The sequence below is a fragment of the Argentina silus genome (genome assembly GCF_951799395.1).
Source record: "Argentina silus genome assembly, chromosome: X".
Classification (NCBI taxonomy): domain Eukaryota; kingdom Metazoa; phylum Chordata; class Actinopteri; order Argentiniformes; family Argentinidae; genus Argentina; species Argentina silus.
In genome coordinates this window covers 36,267,680-36,279,930 of record NC_139653.1, presented here as the reverse complement: position 1 = coordinate 36,279,930, position 12,251 = coordinate 36,267,680, and the positions used below count along the sequence as shown (strand labels likewise).

General features: G+C 43.6%; 1 protein-coding gene across 2 annotated transcripts in view; it reads left to right on the top strand.

Moving 5' to 3' along the window:
• The first annotated feature begins 11,735 nt into the window (after nucleotides 1–11,735).
• slc36a4 (solute carrier family 36 member 4) overlaps nucleotides 11,736–12,251 on the top strand; it is a 125,726-nt gene continuing 125,210 nt past the window's right edge. For both annotated transcript variants that reach the window (XM_083695327.1, XM_083695326.1), the window contains exon 1: nucleotides 11,736–11,923. The gene's annotated coding sequence lies outside the window, so the exon portion shown is untranslated. The remainder of the gene's footprint in view (nucleotides 11,924–12,251) is intronic.

Sequence of the window (12,251 nt, the reverse complement as noted above, 5' to 3'; positions counted from 1 at the left end):
CTTCTCCTCCTCTCCTTCTTCCTGTCCTCTCCCCATCATTTCTCTTTCTCTCTCTCCCCTCCTTCCTTCCCTCTTCTCTGCATCCCACCATCCCTCTCCCAGAGGGGACTATGTTAGCCTTATCCCACCTTTCAGGAGACTGAATGTGGCTTAGAGGGGTCTAGAGGTTAGAGGATCTGAAGCTAACACTTTCTTATTACTGGAGATAATTCACAGAAACACAGAAACTCTGAAAGCTGAATCAAATTGACAACTGTTGCTATGTACATTTTTATGTTATCTTGATCCCACGGCAGTTACCTGTGATAGATGAACTGGCTTATTTTCATCTTGTTTTCAACTATTAAAATGAATCTCTCTCTATCCTGGCGTCTTGACAGTAAGTGTTCAATTGAATCTGAACTCCTGTTGCCTGCAGCGTCATCATGGGGACAGTACCTTGGTGATTGCATTTTCCTTGAATTTCCAAGCATGCTCCAGGCACTGCAGCTCCTCCTTCACAAGAGACTCTTGCAGCTGGGCAGTCAGAGAGTGATAGGCCTCCAGTCTGAGAGAGAGAAAGAGAGAGAGAGAGAGGGAGGGGCAGACCAATAAGACATTTGCCTTTCCTCTCTGTCCACTCTACGTTTTCCTCTCTTCATTTCCCTTTTCTCATTTACCAGAGTAAAGAATGTGAGTGAAAAGTGAAAGAGGACGGTGCGTGCCATCTTCATCACCACTACAGACTGCAGTGCAGACTGTGCCATCTATATCATGATCTTATCCTCTTATCATTCTGTGAGAATAGAGCTTTTACCCCCACGAGAGTGCTATGATATGCTGTCTTGATAGCACCTCCTGCCTGTCACTGTTCACCAGTCTCTTTTGCAGCCTCTTGACACCCCCTCTCAGCTCCAGCTCTGCAGCTACTTGTTGCTCTTGGACTTCCTGCTCCATCCTGAGAACCAAACAACCACATGGAAAATGTTTTTGAAATATATCTACATGATTACATTAGTTTGGGATGAGCAGTGTGTTCACAGGGGGTTGCATCAATAGTAATACCTCCAGCCCCCTCAGAGCACTCTCTTGGGCGAGTAGTTACTCCTGCAGTCTGGACACCCCCCGTCTGCCATCTCCTCTCCTCCAGCCGTTTGGCGTGCATGAGGTCCTCAGTGGTCCACAGGTCTGACCTGTCAAGTTCCTCCACAGATTTTTAAAGCCAAATGTAACAGCCATGAAACTTGGCCTAGACAGGCTTGTGTTTGTTGATGAGCAGAACCCATCTGAGTATACATTAAATTATTACTGTATCTGCCAACCAAGGCAGAGATATGTAACAATGACAATATGTATAACCTCTAAAGGATTTTATGCAGATGTCCTCATATTGCAATATGGATTGAAGACAAGTAGGGCACTGAACGTTTCTACCAGGCTATAGTGCTGTTTCGTGGAGCTCATAACCATAAGGAATACTGCTTGAGAAATCACATCTGCCTAGGAAAATGATTTTGACATCTGCACTTTGGTAAGAATCAAAACCGAATTTATCAGGTTAAATCTATCCCACTTTTGCTAATAAAGCTGGAATACACATAATTTTGAGCAGAAATATCCACTTGACATCACTCTCCTGCTACTGTGTCTCTGTTCAGTCCACCACTACCTCTTAGGGCAGGTGGCCCCCATTTGCCTGAGTGAGGGTCATATTCAACTCATGGTAACCACCAGTCTGTGATAAAATAATTAATTGTCCACTAAACACGATTCCACACATCCCCCAACACTTAAGTATGATTGACAGATTTATTGAATTGACAAAGCTCTCTGTGATCCCTGCCCTACCCCTGAATTCAATATGAAAAAATACACATATCTGCCTGTTGTATTGCAGTGGGTAGGGACCCATAACGCTACATGACCTGTTTGGTTAGAGCCAAAGGGTGGTGGAGCAGGGATGGAGGTTATAGGAGATCCATTCATTCCATTAATAAAAAAACATGCTCTGATAAGGCCACTGTGGTTGCAGACTATCACCAGAGCATCAGGTAGACTATTTGACCTGCTTTCATGTATTTATTAGTTGAAGAGAAAACCTGTGTACCCAGTGACTGTAGAGTGACATGGGGAAGCCTTGCTGTGTATACAGATACATGATAATTATCTACTGAGGCTCACAGGGGTTTAAACATAATCTAAGATTAAATGGTACACCTGATGCTTGAGTTAATAAAGACAGCTTCTGAAAATAGCCTAAGAACCGTGGCATTTGGCACAAACACTACGCTGCTGACTTGCACTATCCTGCTAACATATATTTCTATGGAAAATGTAACAGTATGGGCCAGTTTCTCAGACACAAATTCCTGGGATAAATAAGACTTTCAATGGAGGCTCTCCAGTCTCCATTAAAGATGATTTTGAGTCTGGGAGTAGGCTTAATCTAGGTCAGGTAAACGGTACCTATGACTACATGACATAAGTGACTTCAGAATGTGCACCAAGACCTGCATACAACAAATACGATACCTGGAAAACCTGGACATTGAAGTCCAGGGATTTTTGATGGACCTCGAAAGCAGTCATGTCCTTCTGTTGGTCCAGTCTCTGTTTCTCCCACTGCTCCCAGTAGCCATCAGCTACTGTAACTGTAATTCTTCAATAGTCTTTGTCCCACATTTTAGCTGAACCAATTATGATGTAGCCTACTAATCCCCAACTATAATCAGTACTTGAGGTAATCTGTAAACAAGTTTATGGTGATCCTGTGATGATACATGAGGAACAATCTTTATCCAGATAGAAAACAATATATTATTCTATAAATAAAGATCAAATTAAAAAACAAAATGTATGAAAAAGAGCAAAAGGCTTGGCTCAACTCATGTGTTGATAAACAACAGAGTAAAGAGACACAGGCGGTGGAGAAAGACACATGTTGATGTTGAAGGCCTATGTCCTGTTTGAGGGACCATTTTATTTGCGCATGCACACACACACACACGCACGCACGCACGCACGCACGCACGCACACAGACACACAGACACACAGACAACACACATACAAACACCACTGGATGCTGGCTCAGAAGAGTGTCAAAACAAAACGGCCTACCGAGAACTCTTGAAACAATACACACATTTAGACCTGGCTGCTATTGCTAATACAATACCAATAGCCAGAGCTCTGCGTCAAAAAAGAAAAAAAGGTAACCAAATCATATAGTAATTTTTTCAATATTATGTAAGCTATAATCTCGGAAACCAGAATATCCATTTATGGAGAGTTTGACTGTGAGATTTAGCTGTTAAACTGTTAACAGATGTTAACACACTCTGCATTGCCCCTGAGCTTATTGAGTTTACATACTACGTCCCAAAGGCGGAACTGTAGTTGATTCACTGAAGATGTAGAAGTGTAGTGATCAGTAGAGGGCACTAGAAGACAGTGTTTTATCTTACAGAGTCAATCTCACATGGTTTTAAATTTACAGTCGGTCATAGTTTCACCTCATTATTGTCAAAAAGCGTTATTGTCAAAAAGAGAGGAATTACAACTGGAATGTAGTATGTATGTAGTATAGTGTATGTAATGCAGTTATTCGTTCAGTGTATGTATAACACAGCATAAGCTGCTGTGACTGATGTGGAACACATGGTTGTGTGAGTGAAGGAATGGAGAAGAGAGGAGACGCAGCAAAGAGGAGTGTGGAATACCCTTCTGTGGAGTGGCAAATTAACCCCTGAAAGCATGTACGTCACTGCCCCCTCCAGACAGCTACGCTGCAAATGTTGTGGAGTGCTGTTTCCCAATCAGTTAATTACAGGCTGGGTCACATTGTTCGGTAATTGGTTCATAATAGACTGACTTGTGGTGTTTCATAATTAGTTTTCACAGCAGGCTGAGGGCTTTTGTTTGTTTCAGTGGGAGCTCATAGCTGGTGAATTAGTAGTGTTGCCACAGGAGACTGACTGCGGTTATCACCTTTACTGGGGTGTGACGCTCAACTAATGCCAAGAATATTGCAATACACACACCTCTTATTCTATCTAATATATCTGACAGATGTCAGTGTGTTAGGGGTGAGCACTGAGCAATTTCAAAAGGATAAGGAGCATATGAGCTGAGGACATACTGTATTAGAGGAATGAGATTTTTAATTTTATTATTATTTATTATTTATAGGAATGAGAGAGCATATTAAGTACTTTGATTATTTTGAAAACAACAGGTAGAGACACTGTTTCATGCATATTAGAGCCAGCCAAGCTATGCAAAAATCTAAATGTTTTAATAAATAAATGGCAGCATAAATGAAGTGCTATGAATATCACATCTTTATTGGAAAACAGCAGGAAACAGGATAGATTAAATGATACAGCGATTTGGTAACTTGAGTAGAAGCAGCCACTTCTAGAATTGATTACACACTACCCTTCACTCATCTCCTTGATAAGGGACATTGATTGTATGATGAGTGGCACCATTGTCAATTTCTCACCACTGGTACTGTAGCATATGTCCTATCACACAAGGAGAACACTGAAAAGCTTTGAATTGCCAGCTAGCACTGAAAAGATATTTACCTCTACTACAGAAATGAATGACTTGTTTCAATGTCGATAGTAAGACATTAAACCACTCAATATCTCTCTACTAAAGCCATTGTGGATTTGTAAGTGGACAACAGGGCCAGTCATGAAGAAGCACGAGCTAAACAGTTAAAAGCACTGTCAGTGATGTCTGCATGCACGGCCACCAACAGAATTTAAACAAGTGAGCAAATACTTCTTAACATTCAAACAGTATCTGATGAAAAAACATGATATTAATCTATATATCATGTTTACAAAGTATCATATGACAACAATAACATAAACAATAGAGTAATAGGTCCTTTGGTCCTTTTGTTAGGGTGAAGTAGGACAGTTGTTATACTTTTATGAATGCATTTATATCTCATGTTCATCATAAGGTAGGGGTTTATTTTAATATTTAAAAGTATCAGTGACAAGAGGTTTTTAAATATTTAAACATATTTGGAAATGTAAAACCGTAATTGTGTTGAAAGAACACTGGATAAAACCATGTTTCGAAAGAGTGAAAAAAAAAGAGAATTGGGTCTGAATAATTTTCCTCTCAGTAAGAAACAATGTGTCCTTTCCTGTTCTTGAGAATGCTATTATCTTTTTTAAAGTTTACTCTTGAGGAAATTATGACTTTGTTGAGGATTTCAAGAAACTAATATACGTACAGTGGGTGCTTGCAAATTTGGTCTTATTTCTAATTGATCAAAATATAGTATTTTTCATATTAACTTCCACTGATTAAGTTTCCTGAAGGCTACACAACCTTTGAAGGTAAATACACTACTTCTCTACTCCTGTCAAGGTTTAATTTGCTTTGAAGTAAAATTAATAGATATTTCTGAGTGCGTCCTCCCACCCTCCCACCACACCCCACCCCACCCGATAAAATGTGAATAATTTAGTTTATTTGGTGCTTTGCAAAGTCATTGCCACTCATGTGGTTATAAAATGAGGCAGACTTCAAAGGGTTTGGTTTTGACTGCGGTGGAGTGCAGTGGGGTTATGGATCCATGAGCCTGCAACTCTGCTGCACTCTAGACTATTACCCCCACCCACCCACCCACCCACCCACCCACCCATATATCTACCCTATATTTAAGACCTACCCTTTTGTATCCTCATCCCTGTATCCTCATTCAACACCCTGTCTCCCTCCACACAGACATGTTAGCAAAAACTTTAGTGAACCATCACTACCCACACTGTTCTAGGCCAACTCCCTACCCTTCGCTTTTGAACTTGAACTTATTACTTTTCCTCACACCCTTGTTGCTCTCCTCACAGTCTAACTATATACTTAATGAGTATCCTTCATTACTTTACCCTTCATCCTTCAGTCCCTTTGTCTACCAAACATTTTTTCTCCCAACCCCTCAGTGCGTCACACCATGAAATACTTATTCCCTAACACCACACCATCAGGCTGTTTCATTCCAGACAGTTATTTTGTATCCTCTTGTTCACTTGTTGCCCAAGCCCTCAACCTTTGAGGCCCCACACTCACTCTCTCCAACCACATCCTCACTATTGGTGATTTCACATTCCTACTCTTTGGCCCGTTCCACCCCCCATTATCCAATAGACACTAGCTACATACACTGCTCGTAACATTACACCCTAACTACAGTATGCTGCTCTAGGCCTTGCTAAGAATCAAATACTGTACTGTACACCAATTCCAGAAAGCAAGTTGTGCCTACTGGTTAAAATCACTCCAGCTTCAACTTGTGTGGTCTACAATCTTAATACTAAAAAAAGCTGCAATGAAGTTGGCAAAAACAAAACACTGTTCTTCAGTGGCATGTGTTTGCACATGGGAGGGGGAGTGTAGATCAATTAGAGTAAAGCAAGAGGGAAATGAGAAGCGTCATTATTATCAACCCTGGAGTTCCATTTCAGGAGTGGGCATCCTCCGGCTAGATCAAACCACTGCACAGCAAGCTGCACCAGACACCTGGTTAAATTAAATTTCAATTTTAATTAACGGAAAATGGGCTTTAATTAAAATTGCAATAAGCAGAGAACTACCGTTTCATTATCATCACAGAAGTTAATTCCAAATGCTAACGTGATTGGGGTCTGAATTTGGCTAGGGTCCTTAAATGTCTTATTTATTTTAGATGTGTCTTGCTCTTGGGATGCAACAAATTACATTTCGAATGAGTAAGTTGTGGATGGAATTCAAAACATTTTTCTTGTCTAGCTAAAATATGGTTAAAAAGACATGAGTATTTGTAACAGGTTTCTATACACGGAGGCGGACTCGGTGGTCGGGATACAGAAAGTAAATCGTTTATTTAAAAAGGGTTCTTCTTTTAGTTCACTCTCGGCCCTGGCCGACTTGTCAAGTTTAGCTTTTCAGCCTTCGTTTTCCCGATCTCTCCTCCGTCGCTGCTCTCCTGGTCCCTTCTACTGAAAGCAGAGGCACACACATCTTAAACCATTCCGTTAACGAGGCTTCATTCACAACAGGTGGGCAACAAGCCTCGTTTACGTAACCCTGGCCACGGTCCTGTAGCTCCCTCTACAGGCCAAACGCTGCATGGGATTTACCAATTGACATTCGCGACAGGAAGCGCAACACCTACGCACCTCTGCCCGAATTCCCGGCCAATAAAATCGAGCCATTATACGGTTTAGTGTCTTATCATATCCTAAATGGCCCGCCACGGGGTTGAAATGAGCCGCCTGGAAGACCATTTCCCGGCGGCTACGGGGAACCAACAACTGGGTTACTTCTTCCTGACTATGCGAGTCACGACTCACTCGATATAACCTGTCGCTGATGATCGCAAAATAGGGGTGGGCGCGCACTGTGTCCTGCCGTACCAAAGTACCATCAATCGCTATCGCTTGGTCATAGGCCGATCGTAGGGTCTCGTCACGAGACTGCTCGAGGGGGAAGTCACCTAGCAACGGGTAGTTTGGCGGGGAAATCTCAGGTTGAGACCCCCTCTGCCGGCTCCGGCTCCTCGGCAGTGTCGCGAGGCGTCGCCTCAGCACAGAGCACATTACACACCTCACACCTCCCTCTCTGTCGTGTACGCACCCCGGTAGCCCCTTTACTGCTTGAGGAAACCCCTCCCAATCTACACCCAGAACAAGGGGATGCGTGAGGCGCGGGCTAACCGCCGCCTGTACATTTTGCTTTTTTCCCTCATAATGAATTTCGATAGCGAATATGTCGTAGAATTTAAATCATAGTATTTTGAAATAAAATACCGTTACCCAGAGCTGTTGATTCATTCAGAGACTTTATTCACAGAGAACAAAGCTGGGTCAGGTTTGCAAAGTTGAACACCTTTCACTTCCGTTACCTGTCCTTTTATAAACTTCACACAGGTCAACGCCCTTCATTCAAACACCCTCGATGCCTTTAACAATGCCCCCGGTCAAACCAGGCGCTCCTGGATGATGGACTGCATGCAGCCCGAATCCAAGAACGCCTGGTGCGTATCATGTTGTATCCTTACCGGAACACAATACGCCTCTCCTGGTCCGGGGGGGGGGGCCCGGTATGTTGCCGATGCGGACGACCTGCCCCACCTCCATCACTGGGCAATCCGCCTGAACATGGCCCGGCCGTCCGCATCGCCAACACACCCCCCCTGCCGCTCGGGGTGCTTCCTGTGGGGCCAGGGCTGGTTCTCGATATGCCCGCCCCTGCCATCTCGTCCTCGGTGCGGGCGCTGGCCTTTCTCCTTCCGGTACCACGGCTCCTTCCGGGCGCCGGCCCCCCGCCCCCTGGCGTGGGGCCAGGGTTGGTCGCCGGGGCTCCCGCGGTGGGAGGGAGAGATGGTCCTCCGCCAAGCTCACGGCGGCCGCAAGATCCTGGAGCCGGTGGTACTGGACCCAGGCGGCGGTTCGGGCCGGGATCCCTGTGAGGAACTGCTCCATCACCACCCGGTCCCCGACCTCCTCCGCCGAGCTGTTCCTCGGGTCCAGCCACCGCCACGCGCTGTCCCGCAGCCGCTGGGCGTAGGCAAAGGGCTGGCTCCCCTCCTCCATTGTCAGGGCCCAGAACCGGTGACGGTGTTCCTCCGGTGTGAGGCCCAGGTCGTCTCGAATTGCCCGGGCTAGGGAGGGATAATCCCGTTGGGCAGCCGCTGGCAGGCTGTGGGCAGCGAGCTGCGCCTCACCTGACAGGAGGGGCAGCAGTTGGTATGCCCACTTGCCGTCCGGCCACCCCGAGATCCTCACCGTCCCCTCGAACACCGCCAGGAACGCCTCCGGGTCGTCCAGGTCCCCCATTTTCTGGAAGTGGACCTTGGGGGGACCTTGTGCCGACCCGGGCGCCGGCCCCGCCTTGATGGCCCCGATGAGCTCCCAGAGGAGGGTACGGTCCTCAGCCCTCGCCGTCGCCATCTCCCCCACCGCGGCCTGCTGCTCCTGCTGCAGGTGGGCCTGCTGCTCGAGGATCATAGTCATCCTGGCGATGGCCGCACTTAATGTTTCCATTCCTTCCCCGGACTCGGTGGTCGGGATACAGAAAGTAAATCATTTATTTAAAAAGGGTTCTTCTTTTAGTTCACTCTCGGCCCTGGCCGACTTGTCAAGTTTAGCTTTTCAGCCTTCGTTTTCCCGATCTCTCCTCCGTCACTGCTCTCCTGGTCCCTTCTACTGAAAGCAGAGGCACACACATCTTAAACCATTCCGTTAACGAGGCTTCATTCACAACAGGTGCGCAACAAGCCTTGTTTACGTAACCCTGGCCACGGTCCTGTAGCTCCCTCTACAGGCCGAACGCTGCATGTCCCCCCACAGTATTAAATTTAAAAAAGGCTGTTTGCTCAGCCTTGGTTCAGGAAAGTTCATTACAAAGTTTGGATTTCTCCCCAATAAATATGAGCAGGTAGAGTGAGATCCCCAATTGGAGAGCAGCTGATGACCCATGCAAGTTTTGCAGGGATCATACTGTACTGTATGAGGCTCTTATACTGTCCCTCTTTTTAGATTTATCTACCAGTCTTATCTTTTGCTCTCTAAATGGCTCTCAATAGCCATAGGCATATTATTTATTCAGTATTTTTGTCTCTGTCACTATGCCTTAATCAGAAGAGACAGAAAATTCCTGGTGGGCCGATTGATCTGCAGGGCCAGTGAGCAATGCAGCCCACTATTCCATCTCTGTGGCTGTCCATTGGTCCATCTCCCATGGCATGGCAGGCCCACTGGTCCATCTCCCCCGGTGTGGCAGGCCCATTGGTCCATCTCCTCCGGCGTGGCAGGCTCATTTTTCCATCTCCTCAGGTGTGGCATTGGTAAGGCAAAAAAAAATGTAAAAAGGCAAAAATAAGTTAAGAATTCATCAGCTTTCTGACAAACACTTGGTATTTACTATGTATAGCTTGTCTTCCCTGCATTTAGCTTTATAATGACCTCTTGCTGTAATACAAAATTGTTCTCGTAGGTGGTATTCAAACAATGATTTTGGTGTTAAAATAAGAGGACATCAAATGCATTGTGTTACATTTGATTGTTGGCCGTTGTATTATCATGTAATTACAATGACATACAGAACCTTACAGGAGGAATTTAACTGACCTATACTTTCTGGAAAACAAAACATATTGAGATCCAAAATATCTCTTTTTAGTGAAAGGGCTAGTAGTCTGGTACAATTATCCACAACTATGCTGTATAAATAGCATAATTGATTCAGTAAAGAAGTATTAGCTAGTATAAATACCTGGAATTAACACATTGACTGTTTATTAAGAACTTTTATTCACGTTTCTTGGTTGCGGCATGTGTCTTGACCCCCTGTCTTGTCGAAGTCAGCAGAAAATGTATTTGATTTTGCATGTCAATCACATTTAATTGAACCGACAAATGCATCTGGTGAAAACAATCAGAAAACAGCTCTGATCCAAAGGGAAATTAAACCTCAGATAGCTGTGCCGTTCCATTCTGTTATTTTGACTGTTGTGAATGAATTATAAGGGCACAGATAAAAACGGATTTCAAGACAGAGGGGAGCATAGATGTGGAGTACCTGAATCATTGAACTGTGGTTTGAAAGAAATGATAAGCTCTTTCAAATTGCAACAGTGGCGGTAACAATAGGTATTTCAGCATGAGGCTTTGAAGTACTGCAAAGCCTTCCCCCAGGTGTGCATGAATCAATGATGAATTCTATGAATAATAAATGTGTGGTTACTTATTGAGCATTGTCTGACTAATAACTATTGTATCAAAGCAGATTGATTCTGTACTCAGTAGATTGAGTTCAATTTGGATAGATACACAACATTACATTCCCAAATGTGACATTGGACCAAATATTAACACATACAGTAGAATGACTTAATGAATTATATCATTTGTTGATGGAGGTTAGAGAAGTGCCTGGATATTTGTGAAACTAGTTGTTTTATCTCTATGCATTTGCCATAGTCTACTATTTAAAATCATACGGATCATCCAGATATATAATAACATTTGAGGGTTGACAAGTTACAGGCCTTTCACAACACATTCCCACTACCCTAAAAAAAAGCTACATTGACCTGCTGTACTGTTTATAACCTTTAACATAGGTGAGAGACATGAATCATGAATCATATGGCACACCTTGTTACAGTATGTTCTCATGCCTGCCATTACATCTCTGACGTATGACACACATAGGTGACAGTGTGCAAGACTATAGTAAATAATCTACTGCAAGAGATCATTTGTCATCTTGAAATTCAATTAGGCCCATGTTTGTTTGCGCAAAGCATCATTAACATTTCATGGTCAATATGTGATCAGTTGCATACTTTCCACAGCTGAAACCTTTCTCTGTCTTGTAGGTTTTGTTCATTACAATTATTTTGATATTACTGTTTTGCAAAGAAACTTTCATTAATTCGTTAATTTCAATACTGTGTAATTTGTTGTCTTATGTGGTGGAAATGGCCCTTATTTAATTGCAGGGACTTCAATTTAGCGTAAATGTGTGTAAATGAGACAGTTAGAGACGAGCTAAGAAAAGAAGGGCTGGCAACCAAACACTAATTGTTGAATGCACAAGGGGAAAAACTGTTCCCAACTACAAGAGGAATTGTAAATATGTGGATACGTTTCCTTTAAGAGTCTCCGCCTTGTCGGTTGACGTTTGTATATTTTCGTCTGCTCAGGAAAATGCTAACCTACGCGTTCTAATCCGGGGAATTTCAACTTTACAGTGCAATTCTACTCAAGAGGACAATTATGAATTGATAATTTCAATGGAAGTGTTCCAGTTATTCAAAAACCATCTAAGCAACATAACGTCTCGAGTACGCCCAGTTGCGCAGGACCGGAGCTTTCACAGAGCTTTTTGACGGAAATATCATTACCCTGACTCCCAACAGAGAGACGTTTGGTAGGATCTTTCACCGCTAAAACTCACCCTCAAACGCCTCTGCTACAATATGTTAACAATATCATTCACAAGGCCACTTCGTATGAGAGTGGCTCCTTTACGTTCACCATTACAATGTAACAGCCGGAATAACCAACACTACCACAATAGATAGCTGGTCTGTGTCACTGATTGAATATTGTATCTTCGTTACGTTTGCTTTGCTTTAAATTACAGATTCAGTGACAAATTGTGTTTAGTAACCTCATTTACTTCGCTAGCTGCATTAACATTAGTTAGTTCGCGTTTCAACATTTAAGCTATAGCTATCTCTAGCGACCATTTATGG